This window comes from Mauremys reevesii, linkage group 2 (assembly GCF_016161935.1).
Source record: "Mauremys reevesii isolate NIE-2019 linkage group 2, ASM1616193v1, whole genome shotgun sequence".
Taxonomy (NCBI): Eukaryota; Metazoa; Chordata; order Testudines; family Geoemydidae; genus Mauremys; species Mauremys reevesii.
The window spans coordinates 26,412,500-26,427,572 of NC_052624.1; positions in this window are offsets into that span (position 1 = coordinate 26,412,500).

The window sequence follows — 15,073 nt, forward strand, 5'->3', positions numbered from 1 at the left end:
CATCATTGGAAAAAATGGAATCGGCAAATGCAACAGCAATGGCCTACTACTATTGAAGACATGCGTGGCTCATGATCTGATCATCACTAATACCATCTTCTGCCAGCCTACTCGCAAAAAGACGTCCTGGATGCACCCACGCTCCAAGCACTGGCATCTCATTGATTATGTCATTGTGCGGAGGAAAGACAGACAGGATGTAAGGGTGACCAAGGCCATGCCGAGTGCTGACTGTTGGACTGATCATAGACTTATCGTCTCTAAATTAAGCCTTCACATCAAGCCAAAGAGACGTCCACAGGGAAACAAAGCTGTGATGGAAAAGATAAATGTCAGTAAACTGAGGAACCCCAACACAGCAGCTTCACTAGTAGAAGATCTCGACAATCAACTCTCAGAGCTGCAATTAGAGGAAAATGTTGAGAGGAACTGGGAACGCTTCCGAAATATTGTGCACTCTTCTGCACTAAAGGTTCTTGGACCCTCACACAGGAAACAGCAGGACTGGTTTGATGAAAACGACGAAGAGATCAAGGCTTTACTTGCTAAAAAGCACCACCTTCACCGTGCTCATCAGAATGACCCGTCGTCAACAGCTAAGAAAAATGCCTTCAACAACATTCGCAGGACCATACAGAGCAAGCTTCGCAAGAGGCAGGACTCCTGGTTGAGTGCCAAAGCAGATGAAATCCAGAAGTTTGCTGATAGAAATGATGACAAACAGTTCTACGAAGCCCTTAGATCCTTGTACGGACCTCGGCCTTCAGGGAGTTCCCCTCTAATGGACTTAGATGGTGAAACTCTCATTACTGAGAAGACTCTGATTCTACAGTGTTGGGCTGAGCATTTCCAATCCGTACTGAACCGCCCATCTTCCATCAATAATGAGGCGATTAACAGAATGCCCCAGGCAGATATTAACTACAGCCTGGACGTTCCACCATCAAAGACTGAAACCCTACAGGCCATCAGTCAGCTGTCCAGTGGCAAGGCCTCAGGATCTGATGCGATTCCAGCGGAAATCTATAAGGATGGTGGTGCAATGCTTGTTGACAAACTCACTCAGCTGTTCCAGTCCTTCTGGAATCAAGGGTCCATTCCTCAGGAATTGAAAGACGCATCCATCGTACACCTCTACAAGAGGAAAGGAAATCGAAAAGTCTGCGATAATCATAGAGGAACCTCACTGCTTTCTAGCGCAGGTAAGATCCTTGCATGAGTGTTGCTGAATCGCCTGATTGACCACCTGGAACAGGGTCTACTACCCGAGACACAGTGCGGCTTCCACAAAGAGCATGGCACTGTGGACATGATCTTCGCAGTCCGACAGCTCCAAGAGAAGTGTCAAGAGCAGAATTGTGAACTGTACACCATCTTTGTGGATCTTACCAAGGCTTTTGACACTGTCAGTCGTGAAGGTCTGTGGCGCATCATGTCAAAGTTTGGGTGCCCTGACAGATTCATCCTGATGGTACGTCAGTTCCACGACGGCATGACGGCTCGTGTTCTGGACGACGGAGAAGCTTCAGAGGCCTTTCCTGTCACAAACGGCGTCAAGCAAGGATGTGTGTTGGCACCGACCCTGTTCAGCATAATGTTCTCAGCCATGCTGTCAGACGCCTTTCAGAACAGTTCCTTGGGAATCAGCCTGAGATACAGGACTGATGGGAAACTGTTCAACCTGCGTAGACTCCAGGCTGTCACCAAAATTAAGGAGACTGTGTTACGAGACCTCCTTTTTGCTGACGACTGTGCCCTGAATGCTGGATCAGAGCAGGAAATGCAAGCTAGCATGGATAAATTCGCAGCAGCATGCAATAACTTCGGCCTCCTTATCAACATAAAGAAAACCGAAGTGATGCACCAGCCAGCTCCGAAAGCCCAACACCAAGAGCCCACCATCATAGTGAAGGGACAAAAGCTGCGAGCAGTGGACCAATTTACATACCTTGGCAGCACCCTTTCTCGTGCAGTGACAATTGACATTGAGGTCAACTGCAGAATCGCCAAGGCAAGTTCTGCATTTGGCGGACTGCTGACCAATGTGTGGGACCGCCGTGGAATAAGCCTTGCTACAAAGCTTAAAGTCTATTGAGCAGTAGTGCTAACTACCCTGATGTATGCCAGTGAGACTTGGACTGTATACAGGAGGCACGCTAGGCAACTGAACCATTTCCACATGACTTGCCTCCGCAGACTTCTGAGGATCCGGTGGCAGGATAAGGTGCCAGATACAGAAGTCCTCTCTAGAGCAGGCCTACCATCAGTTTACACTCTGCTTATGAAAGTCCAGACACGCTGGGCAGGCCATGTTGTAAGGATGCCAGACCACCGCATCCCCAAACAGCTCTTTTATGGTGAGCTGTCTCAAGGAAAGCGATCGCACGGGGGACAAAAGAAGCGATACAAAGACACGCCTCTCTTAAGTCCCTGGATATTGACATCACCTCCTGGGAAACCCTGGCACAAGACCAATCGACATGGTGTACGCTGATCCACCAAGGCTGCCAGACATCTGAAGCCAGAAGGATAACCATAGCACAAGAGAAGCGAGCACTCCGTAAAGCCAGAGCTGTAAATGCTGTAACAGTGGTGCCCACACATGTCTGCCCGACATGTGGCAGAACATTCCGTGCCCGTATTGGCCTTACCAGCCACCTGCGGACGCACTGTGGACAGCTCACAACCTGCTAGATATCAAGGTCTTCTTCGAATACGATGGACGAACATCATCAGACTGTACCCTGGCCCTAGAGAGAGAAGGGCTATATGGAGGGTCGCTGTGAGGCTCTGGAAGCGTGGGACCCACAGGGACAAGGTCGGAGCTCTGCCACAATGGGCAAAAGTTTATTTCTTCTTCTTTAGTTATGTCTTAAGTGGTGATACATATGATCTAGGGCAGATGGCATTCACGGCTAATGAACCTCAGCTCACTATCCGGCAGATTTAGAATTAGCACCTAACCAAGGTCAGCAAACATGGCCCTGCATTCTGCTAACAGCGCTGTCAAGCTTTGTGGGAGTATTAGCAGTGCAGCATAACCAAGCCTTCAACTCAGACCCATATGCTGGAAAGAACTTTCTTCACCTGAGCTCTTTTAATAACCCTCTGCCACTGTGAAGTATATGACCACTTGGGACTCACCTGGCAAGTCTAACAAATTAGGGCTGCTGTTACAAGTCAACAACTATGCCTGCCAGTTTTCTCCATCTGCCTGATGCTGCCAGGTTCGTTACAAGCATCAGGAGATAGGAGTTAAACAGATGGCAGGAAATGTGCTTGACTGTTGCACTCAGGAGAGGGGAAAGAGAGGCAATTGCTTTGCATAACATCTCCTTTCCCTCATTATTGCACATTAAAATATGGAAATAAAATCTCACAAAAAGCAATTTGAAAAGGTAACTACCATTCAAATCAAATATCAGAAGGTTACATGGGGAAAAGAGGAAACCTACCTGAAGCTTTTTAGGGGAGGGAGGTTGGCAGTTTTGGGACTGTTGTTTTGACACAATAAATAAAAATCTTTCTGAGCTCTTCTCTCATTCTCTTTCTTTGGCTGTCTCTAAAGATTGCAAGAAACTGTCAGTCAGAACACTTGCTGGAAGACCACAATGTACACTTGAGTGTGTGGAGCGTGCTCAGCATTAGATGGGGGTTCTGCTTTTTTAAAAAAATCAGCAGTGGAGGGGAAGCAAGTCTGCAAGTGATATTGAGACATCATGACTTCCATCCAGGACAGTGCTAAAAGCAAAGCACAAGCTTTCTGACAGGGGCAATACTATCATTCTTGGACCAAAATGATTGTACAAGTGGTGCGATCTTAAGAGGCAGTGTAGTCTAGTGGATAGAGGCCTGTGTTGTACAGGAGGTCAGACTAGATGATCAAAAGGTCCCTTCTGGCCTTGAAGTCTATGAACAGGAGGCAGGAAACGTGGATTCTATTCACAGTTCTGCCATTGACCAGTTGTGTGAGCTTGTACATCCCTGCTTCACACCCCCCATGCCCTCTCCCACCGTTTGTCCTTCCACCTTGTGTCTGTCTTTTTTTTTTTTAATTTAGACTGTAGGAGCAGGGACTGTCCCTTACTATGCATTTGCACAGTTCCTAGTAGGATCTTGATCTGAGCCGAGGACTCTAGCTGTTACTGCAATGCAAATAAGTTCTTCTTCACGCAGCGCACAGTCAACTTGTGGAACTCCTTACCTGAGGAGGTTGTGAAGGCTAGGACTATAACAATGTTTAAAAGGGGACTGGATAAATTCATGGTGGCTAAGTCCATAAATGGCTATTAGCCAGGATGGGTAAGAATGGTGTCCCTAGCCTCTGTTCGTCAGAGGATGGAGATGGATGGCAGGAGAGAGATCATTTGATCATTGCCTGTTAGGTTCACTCCCTCAGGGGCACCTGGCATTGGCCACTGTCGGTAGACAGATACTGGGCTAGATGGACCTTTGGTCTGACCCGGTACGGCCTTTCTTATGTTCTTATGTTCTTAATTAGTGCAAATAAAACAAAGGGAGGACAGGGAAGATTCTCAACTAGCGTGGATCTCCATAGCTCCATTGGCATCAATGGGTTTATGCCAAAGTACACCTGATGAAGAGCTGGCCCACTGTTACTTATTTTGCTTCTCAGATTTGGGGAATGAATTTCTCAATCTCCAGATCAGTGGTGGAAACTCCATTGCCCTGGGTGCTGTGGAGACAAGTAGGCAGTTGGTAAGATTGAAGCCACTGGGAGGGTTTCAGAAGCTGGGAGCTGGATTGCCCTGGATAGGGAAGAGGACTGGAGAAGTGTTTGACACAAGCACTGCAAACTCTAAGGACACTTCACTCAGGGCAAAAGGGGACCTTAAGCAGCACTTAAGTGAGCAGTCAGGCAGGAAGGCCTAATGTTCCCTGCACTCTTGCGGAGAATAGATGTTCTGAAGTCTGCAATAAATATTGTATTAATGAGGTAAATGAACATGGAAGAAAACCTGATCAAGTTTGCAAGTGTAATGCCGACAGACCCCAGTTGTCAGTAAGCAGATCAAACTGGGAGACTTAAGGAGCTTAGTGCATAAGCCTCTACAGCATGAGCTAAAAGCCAACTGGCTGTTAGCTAAGGCAGTAGAGCAAACTCATTTTATCTCTCTCTACGTGGTCCCAGTACCACTAGATGGGGCAGAACACCACACCCAGAAGGTGTGGGGGTTACACAAGTACTATACTCAGTGATGTTTCCCTGTACTACTAGTGGCAGCAGCTGTGAACTCCAAACAGCATTTAGGTTATAGCATGTTCCCTCATTTGCTCAGGGGCATTTATGCTTTCTGTGGATCTATGCCTAAAATATGCCTAAATTGTCTTTGTACCAAGTCTAAGGATATTAATTCCTCATTTTTTATTCTAGGGTTTTTTTCACTAGCTCCCTGTTCTCGTCTCCATAGCTTAGTATCATGCTAGTTTTTGGTACAATTCCTCTGCCCAAGCATGTCAAACTCAATTATATTGTGGTCACTATTACTTAGTGGTTCAACTATAGTTTGTGAACCAATTTCTGACTGTTATTTAAGATTCCAGCAAGCTGAGATTAGACTCTCCCATTTTTGTGCTCTAGATTTAGTTTGGGGTTGGGAATTCCTTTCCTGCAGCTGCTTTTTGTATATTATTTTATCCCACTGGAAATAATTTGGTGCCTCCAGTTATTGAATGTCAGGCTGCAGTTAAAAGTAATACTCATGATTCACTTTCAGACTTAGTTTAGTTACTGTAGTGAGTCTTATGGGTACACTCAAGGTGCAAGCTCCTAGAGCAGAGAATTTTTTCCACTTCTTAAAACAATTCATTGTTTTTACTCTCTTCCCTAAACATCTGTGGCTCTTTCTTAGCTGATAAAAATGAGGATGTGCAGTGAATGGCTCATTAAATTGTGTCCCACTCCCAGCAGAAGGGGTTGCAGCTGGCTGTTCTGTTTCTTAAAGAAGCGATCCTACTGAGAGTGAGGTAACCAGGCCCACCGACAGGAAATTCCGGGCCCCAGGGCCAGTGCCATCCCAGGGGGAGGCAAGGTCAGGGACGGAAGTGATGAATCCGTCACTTCCAGGAACTCCCATGCTGGCCAATCGTGCCGGGTGCCGCCAGCCTCCAGAACCCCCAAAGCGCGTGGCCCAGAGTGATCGCGATTGCCTAGGAGCCCTGCGGCCTGCCTGGGCGATTGCCCCCTTATCCTCCCCCCATCAGCGGGCCTGGAGGTAACAGTTTGTGTTCACTTCCTCTGCTGAGTGTGCAGTTGCCTTTAGTACATAGGGCCTAACCTCATCCAGTATTCCCACTAGGATCCCTGTTTCGTTCCAGTTTTGTGTCAGATTTTTTTAAAGGTGCATATTTAAACAAGGCTCTATCACTGTAACTCCCACAGCTAGTTTTGTTCATTCAGTGCATGAACTTTCTGACTGTTAACCAGCATTAACTTTTCCAAGTCCTGAAAGTAGCACAGACTAAATGAGCATACTTGTATATAAATTTCCTTCAGCTGTTGGCAAATAAGTTATTATTTTGGGGAAATAAGTTGACATCACAGAAAAATCATGGCTATTGCTATTATAAATAGAACTGGACTTTCCATTAAGCCACATGTTAGGCCAGTTGACCTCACTGCTTCTGCTCAGGTCAACATATCTTTTGGGAAAATCAGAGCAGCCCTTAGTAACTACCTAAGTAAATACATCAGTAAATCTTAAAGGAATCATCAAAGTTCCCTTGCATTTTCCATACACGTTTTTGTAAGGAGAACTAAGGCTGCAACCACACCAGCAGTGTACTGGAGTTTGATTTTTAGTAGGGTAGGAGCTGAGTATTCAGCTGAGTTGTGGTCTGTTTTCTTGGTTATTCAACACCTTTTAAAAACATTTCTGAAGTGAAGTTAGTGTCAGTGAAAAGTGCCATGTTGCAGTCCTGTACGCTAAACTGGTTTTTTCAGACCCCTAAGAGAGAGAGGCCCCCAACACCCACAGAGATTCAATTGCTCTTTATAATCTCATCAGCATTATGGTACACAGTAAATATCTGTGGCTTCTTAGGGGAATAGTCAGGGCCCTACTAAATTGATGGCGATGAAAAATGCATCACGGACTGTGAAACTGGTCTTTTGTATGCTCTTACTCTACACTATACAGATTTCCCAGGAGAGACCAGCATTTCTGAAATTGGGGGTCCTGATTAAAAAATCACAATTTACCACTCAGTGGCATTTATCTTTGGTGTAATCGTTGTGGTTACCACCGAACTTTGAACAGGCTATATAGCAATATAAGAATATTATAGGTGGAGAGTATAGAATGATGGTAGGAGTAGGATTTTCTAGTTATTGAAGATCTTTTGAATTAAGTGGAACTGAAAAATTTCAGTAAAGAAAACAAATCTCCTAAATAGAGTCTTTGCATTTACAAAGAAAATACTTAAGAGTTTTGTTTCAGTGGCATTACACCACATATGAACAAGTACCTTCAGGTTGCATAATTTTTTTCACTGTTACTTTGCAGATCAGTCAGAGGGTATTATTATATTGGACCTTGGAGTGTTATTCCAAGGTCAGAATTCTAGGTTAACAAGCAGAGTGAAAATAGACAGTTTCATGAATATGGAAAATCTCTTACATTCTTAAAGAACTGCCCATTGCTGGATGTTTTCCCTAATGGGGATTAATTCTGAATATGAAATAACTGTATTGTATTTTGCATACAGTGTGAAATTTACTCTGGTTAAGATAACCAGACATTACCCTTAATGCTAGCTAGGAATCTTTTCTTGATTTTATTTCATTCTGATTCTTACTATTTGAAGCCCCAAAGTAACAAATAATGTTTTTAACTATCAGAAGAATAGCCATTGGGTAAGGATAGAAATGTCTGAGCATCAATTTAGCTCTGTGACTTCCATTCATTAAAGGATTATAGGCAACTAACATTGTGTCTAGTCCATAAAGGTGCTTACCATCTTCTGCAAAGTATTGAATCCCTTGTCTCCGAGAGGAGTCAAAGGGAACACAAAGTATTCATAGTCATGGCTAACTATTTCACTGGGAATTAATTTCCATGAGTATGGTAGCAAATACCTTAAAAGGGCATTACTACAATGCAGGACCACATTAACCACTGGGAACAACAGGCCGTTGCCCAAGACGCATGGATCTGGAGTCATGTAGTAATATAACTGTGATGTCATCATACGCAGCCTGGAACCCACATGTAGTAGAGAATCTGCAACAAATGATCTGCCCCATGACAAGGAGGCTGTAAGACAGGCCTGTTACACCCAAAAGGAGCTGTGTTCATGAGTAGCTGGGGCAGCGTCACCACTTCATGATGCTCAAGGGTAGGGAGAGGCTGTTGGTTGTTGTCATTTGGGTAGATGGGATTGAAGTGGTCACCACTGCTGTTTAGGCAGTTAGGTGTTGGGAGACCCAGACTCTTAACTGCTCTTCAGGCCTGGGTGCTGCTACTGAGACTGCCAGGGTGGGAAGGGCCTGTCTGCAACAATTCAAGCACTGGGGAGGTGCAAACTGTTCTTTTTCATGGTGTACACTAAGTGAAGTTAGATTAAAAACATACTATACTCTTGCTGGAAGGTTGCAAAATAACATTACTTTATTTCTTGGAATCCAGAATACCACCACACAAGAACCCAAAGACAGAGACTGACAAAGCAGGCTGCTCTCTAAAACGGAGACACACAACTCACTCCGCCTTACTCTATGCTGCTGACTGGGTGAATGTTGTTAGGTCCAGATCACACAATTCCCTACAGAGACCCCTGATCTGTGCAAGCAGGACCAGGACATAAATCTGAAATTTAAAGTGACATCTTACAATTTGAACACAGTTTTCAAAACACCACATAAGCAAAATGGACTAAAATTCTGTTGGAAACCTTGTGACTACTTTATAGATTAAGACAGAATGTTTCCTAGAGGAAGTGGCCTGCAGCTCAGGCTAAAATGTGTTATGAATGACTTCACCGGCTTAGTAGTAGAAAACGTCAGATTTATGTTCCCATGACTGCATATTGATTTTTAAGAGTGATTATTTCTCTTCATTCTCCTCCGGTTGGGTTTTGACAGGGATATATTAAATCATATCTTCCTTCAGAAAAGTATTTTAAGAGCAGCACAAATATGATTAAATAAGCATACTGCACACTAATATTAAGTTGACAACAGCAAGATGGATTTCTCTGTGGGAACCAAAAGTGGTTTGATGTTGTAGGCTTCCATACTCCATCTAAATCACCTACTCTGTAAGTCAGCACAATGATATCAAGTTTATGCAGTGTAGCCAAGTCGTCAAACAGCAAATGCAAACAGATTGTCCAGGACTGCAGATGAACTTTGGCCAGCCGAGTAGAATTTTCACAAAATAAAATATCCTGATATTTCATTCAAACTTCATATCAACATCTGAGTGCCTGGTGAATATTTTCAGTATTGCCATAAACATATTTGATCTAGAAAACAGAAGTGAAATGCCCATACTCCTGCAACTTGTTTTATTGGTTCTACCAACACACACAAGCATATGTATTATATTGCAGTATAATGTTTAAGTCAATGGGAGATCACCATGCTCTCATTGATGGTGCAATTCAATAATTATATTCAAACTCCTATTAAACATAGCCGTTTCATCACATTTAAATAAAGAAATAGATTAGCTATACTTCTTAGGCATGGTATTTTCAAAAATAGGTTCTGGTACCTGATTTTCTAAGAGCCCAGCAATTTAAGATTAACTTCAATTTATTTGAGTGACTAAATGTTGATGTGGGAGCCTAACTTTAAGGACCATTTTAAAAAAATAGCTAGAAAAAATATATATAGTAAAAATCCTTTCATTATTTTCATTATTTTTTTAGAAAGAATGAACAGCAAAAGTATCTAAAGACTTTTCCCCTTGAATATTCTTCTTCCTTTTCCTACTCTTCTCACACACTCACTTCTCCACTCCAGAGTAACCATATAAAAAAGCACTTTAGAGATGATGGGACTTCTTTCAGGTGTTAGTTTTTACTGACCGAAGGAAGAATATCCATTTATGCAGATGCTATACATAATCTCATCTGGGGGTTCCTACTCTTCACATAATTTGACTGTTGAATCAAAATATTCTGTGAATTTCCACCTTTCATAGAACAAGGAGTCCGGTGGCACCTTAAAGACTAACAGATTTATTTGGGCATAAGCTTTTGTGCATAAGCTTTTTTTTTTTTTTTAACCCACAAAGTCTTTAAGGTGCCACCGGACTTCTCGTTGTTTTTGTGGATACAGACTAACATGGCTACCCCTCTGATACTTGACACCTTTCATGGGTTTTCCTGTTTTCACTGCCAACTAGATCTTCCTTCCCTGGCCTTTTCGGGGTCAGTCTGTCACTGAGTAAGATTTTCTTCACTCCTGTCCCATGCAGACTTGAGAGAAAAGGGATTGCTAGTCATCTCTCACTAGATATCTATAGAAAGGAGACAAAAAAAGTCTTTATTTCCTGTCCCAAACCTGGGTGATGAGGACAAGCTAGGCAGCATTTTACTCACAGGCCTTCAGAAAGATGGGGGAAAAGCCACTGAGGCCAAGAGATGGCAAATTGAAGGCAGTAGGAGGAATTTATCTAGAGGTTTCTTTTCTCACCTGTGCTACTGAGGCCTGAGCAAGAATATACTAGGAGGAGGAGGGATCTTCTTAGCCCTTATCACATGTAGTTAGGAGGAGGGAGAACGCATGGCTTGCCAGGCAAAGCTAAGAGCATATTATCAGCTTTCTTCTAGATCTGTCTGACCTAGAGCTGTAACAGAAGCAAGTACATAAGAATATAAGAACAGCCATATTGGGTCAGACCAAAGGTCCATCTTGCCCAGTATCCTGTGTTCCAACAGGGTCCAATGCCAGGTGCCCCAGAGGGAATGAATAGAACAGGTAATCATCAAGTGATCCATCCCATGTCACCCATTCCCAGCTTCTGGCAAACAGAGGCTAGGGACACTAAGATCCAAGTACTCAAATGTTGGCAAGAAACATTTGTCTGTATTTGACTGGCTCAATATAAACAAAATTTGGGTCATACAGAAAAATAACTCTTTAGTTCACCTGTCCCTACAATTTCTGCTGTAGTAGTCCCACAACACTAATATATATAATGATGGCCTGGATTCTGCTCTGCTACGCTGGTCTAAATCTGGAGTAATTGAATTTTCTCAAGACTTATACCATTGTAACCAAAAGAAAAATGTGACCCCCCCAGATCTGTAAACTGGCCCAATGCATTTTACAACTCTTAATAACACTGCTATTGTGCACATACGGTATTATTACTACATCATGTAGCAAGCTTTATGAGCCTCTTATACAATGTTAGCACAACATTTTATTCCCCTATTTAATTCTCTATTTTCCCCAAATGGTTAATATATCTCCATCACTGCTATGAACAAAAAGCTGTTTTAGTCTTGTCACCATTTCCCATCTAAACTACTTCAAAAGAGTTTTGATGGACATGTGAGATGACTGGAGGTCAGGTTTCCAACTTCATAGTTCGTTTTGAGTCTTTACTTTCCACTCACATATTCCAGTGACCTTTTTCTTAGGGGCAGTTTTCCAACAAAATGCAATCAGTATTGGAATGGAGTAGGATAAACGAGCCTAGCTGCAGCCAGCACGCTGAGACAAGTTGTCTATTGTGGTCATGCTTGTCTGAGGGACTGAAATATTCAGTGTTAATAAAGTTACACATTAGGAATGAATGATGGTTGCCACTTTAGTACATCCTTATTAATGCAATAAAATTCTAGGAAATTGCCTGTCCAAAAAATTATGTTAGCTGTATGTTGATTGATCAAGTCTAAAATTGTATTCAAAGTCTAGAGGAAAATGATCTTTTCAATGACATAGAATGTTTGGGCTTGATCTTTAGATTGCAGGACTAAGGCTTTCAGATGCTTAAAAACCTCATTATATTCTTGGGTCTCAGGAAGACTGTGCATAAGGGAATGTACAACACTGACCACTGCAATGGCATGATGAAATTCCTGAAACTACCATGACTTTGGAGGAAGGAAATGGTTATTATCCTAGGAAAGGTACTCAAGAACTCAGATTGAAATCCTGGCCCCAATGATGTCAAAATTCCCAAGGCATTTGAATAGCTTTCTCAGGGTAACAGTCATCTCCTTCCTCCAAAGTCATTGTACTTTCATCATGGCATTGCAGTGGTCAGTGCATTATATTCTCTTATACACAGTCCTCCAGAGAGGCATGAGTATAATCTGGGCCTTCTGAGACTGTGGAGGTCCACAGATGTCAATGGGTGTTTCGTCATTGATATCCTGGGGACCAAGTCAGCATTCCAGTGGCCAGCACAGTTCCAATAGCTGAGCAACTCACAAGGCTCAGGAAATTCCAATCTCCAGAGATACCCAGGATAAGTATATTCAAGCTGTCTATAGCTCTGCAACAATGACTCTAGCATGGAAATGGAAACATGACGATTTTCCCCCTACAGCATGATTAACATGGGAGGAGCACTTTCTACAGTACTGTATGCTGTATGATTATTTGCCTGCATAGGTGCAGTGACTGTCATGCCTGAAAGTGATATATCGTGTTGTCTTCATGCTGGCTTCAGTCCAGCCCTTGAGCAAGACAGGAGGAAGATGTATGCGAAAAGATGGTAGTCAGATTGCTTCCCTATGGCTGCTTCCTAAACATACATATGTTAAACACATTTATGAGAGAAGCCATCAGCAGCAAGTGCAAGGGCCCCTCTCCCTCCTCATGAGGGAGTGTTGTTGCTTACATAGGAGTGAAAAGCTGGATGATGGCCCAGAAATCTGGAAAGCATATTATGTAGGATTCCCCATAGAGGAGCACTTTGCTGCCAGCATATCTTGCTCTGGGGTTTCAACACGTCATCAATCTGGATCCTGGCAGCCACCATTCCCCAGCTCACCTCATCTCATGCAGTGAGCAGACACAGTGCAACTATTTGTCTCAGATTGCAGCATGGCCACGACAAAAGAGAAGATGGGCAGAAACAATTACTTGCCTAGAGAACCTATATCTCGATTATGCAGTCTGACTGGATTCTCATAGTCCATTGTAGCATCATGGCCAGCTGAGGGAAGGACCAAGTTGCCTTGGTCAGATCACAGTTTTCTGTCTTAGCATGTGATTTGGTACGGGTATCTCTTGATAGCACATGCTTTGAACCAGAAAGAGGAAGGGAGACTCAACCTGAGCTTTAAAAAACAATAACATGTTGCACTTACTGAGTGTTGCACCTTTTTCATTGAGGATCATAAGGTGCTTTATAAACATTAGCTAATTAAACCTTGTGTCACTGTTGGTTATTATTGAACTTCCTGAGCCAGCAAGGGCCACCAGGTCATCCCGATGAGGAACAGATTGTGTTTGAACCAGCATTTTTTTTCCAAGGTCCTGCTAAGGGATGGCAGTGTTGTGCTATGGTCTATAATACATGTCAGATGGGAGAAGGCGGCTAGACTGAATCAGCACATTCCCCAGCTGCCCTAGCCACACTCTCTGGCCACTGCCACTCATTCGTCAGAAGTTCTGGTGAGTGGAGATCCTCTAGTGAAATAGGATTCCTCATGTCACTACAGTCCCCTGCTAGGTCAACTTCCCATCCTTGAGGGTATTATGCTCCAAGGTAATTCCAATAGAAAGTCTTATAACCCAGAGCTGAATCTAGCCCTAAGAGTTGGTGGAGGAACCTTGACTCCCAGACCCATTCCTCTCCCCAATAGACCACATTATTTCCTCTAGTTACACTTACTAATCCTGACCGCATCTGAGTAGCCTGAAGCCTCTTGCAATATATTCACTAGACAGGGGGATATTCAATTGCTATATTTTCTCATACTTATAACTATTGCAGAAATCTGTTTGTTGCATTTAGTTAGCAGCAGGTAGTTTAATATTACCTGAGATGAAATTTCATATGGCTAAGGCATTGGAAGCAAGTTGCTACTCCTGATCTATTCTTGCGATAAATATGATTTTTTTTCAACTTGTACTGCATATAGATTTCAAGAATTATACAGCAATTTGAGTATATTTTAAAGCTTGGCAATGTTTGTGCCATGGAGATTTGAAGCTGGCAAATATATCGGAGCAACTGAAACACCTAAAAATGTTAATGTCAAGAAATGGTTCGTTTGTTGGGAGGTACCATTTCTTTACAAATAAAACCAAAACATTTCATAGCTTTGGACCTGGCCAACAATTTCAAACTTCAAAGTCCACCCTTGTAGAACTGGAAGGTGAAACTTGAGGTAATGAGTATTGAGTGGCTTTGGATTGCTGATCTAACTCAAAACTTGAAAGTGTTATGAAACAGCCTGAAACAAAATAAAGGGATTTTTCATAAACTAAACATTTATGTGCCATATCTTCAACTGGTGTAAACGGATGTAAACTGCAGTCAGTGAAGCTACATAGATTAACTCCAGCTGTGCCTCTGGTCCTATGGTTTTATTTTTTCAAAGAGAAAATAGTGGAAGAGAACTGTGAATTCAACTTCCTAACAAATGACTGGCTGAGGGTGCGTGAAGGGCTGTCTCATCTTCATCATGCATTAAACACTACTAATTTTAAATCTGTCTAATCTAGATACTTTCTGGTCCCTAGATGCACATCTCAAATGAATAATAATTAATAATTAAAAATAAAGCTGTATTTTTCCTAACACATAATATAGACAAGAATTATTACTCCCCAACATTGCAAATGTCAACCAAGACAAAAAGTAACAAAGTGATTTTCCCAAGATCACAAAGGAAATTGGTACCCAACCTCATTTCCTTGCCTATGCAGTCTACTGCATACAGTAAGACCATCAAAATGAATTTGATTTTGGGTTGACTTCATTGTCTTTTTTTAGCTTGGATTATAAAAGGAATCAATCAAAATATGGGGGAGTGCTAGACCTGGTTTGCATAGCTGCTGGCTTGTTTAGATATCTGATTTGTCCATATCGCACTGTGTAGATGTGTGAGGAAAAACAGGATTCTCTTTCTGTTCCTT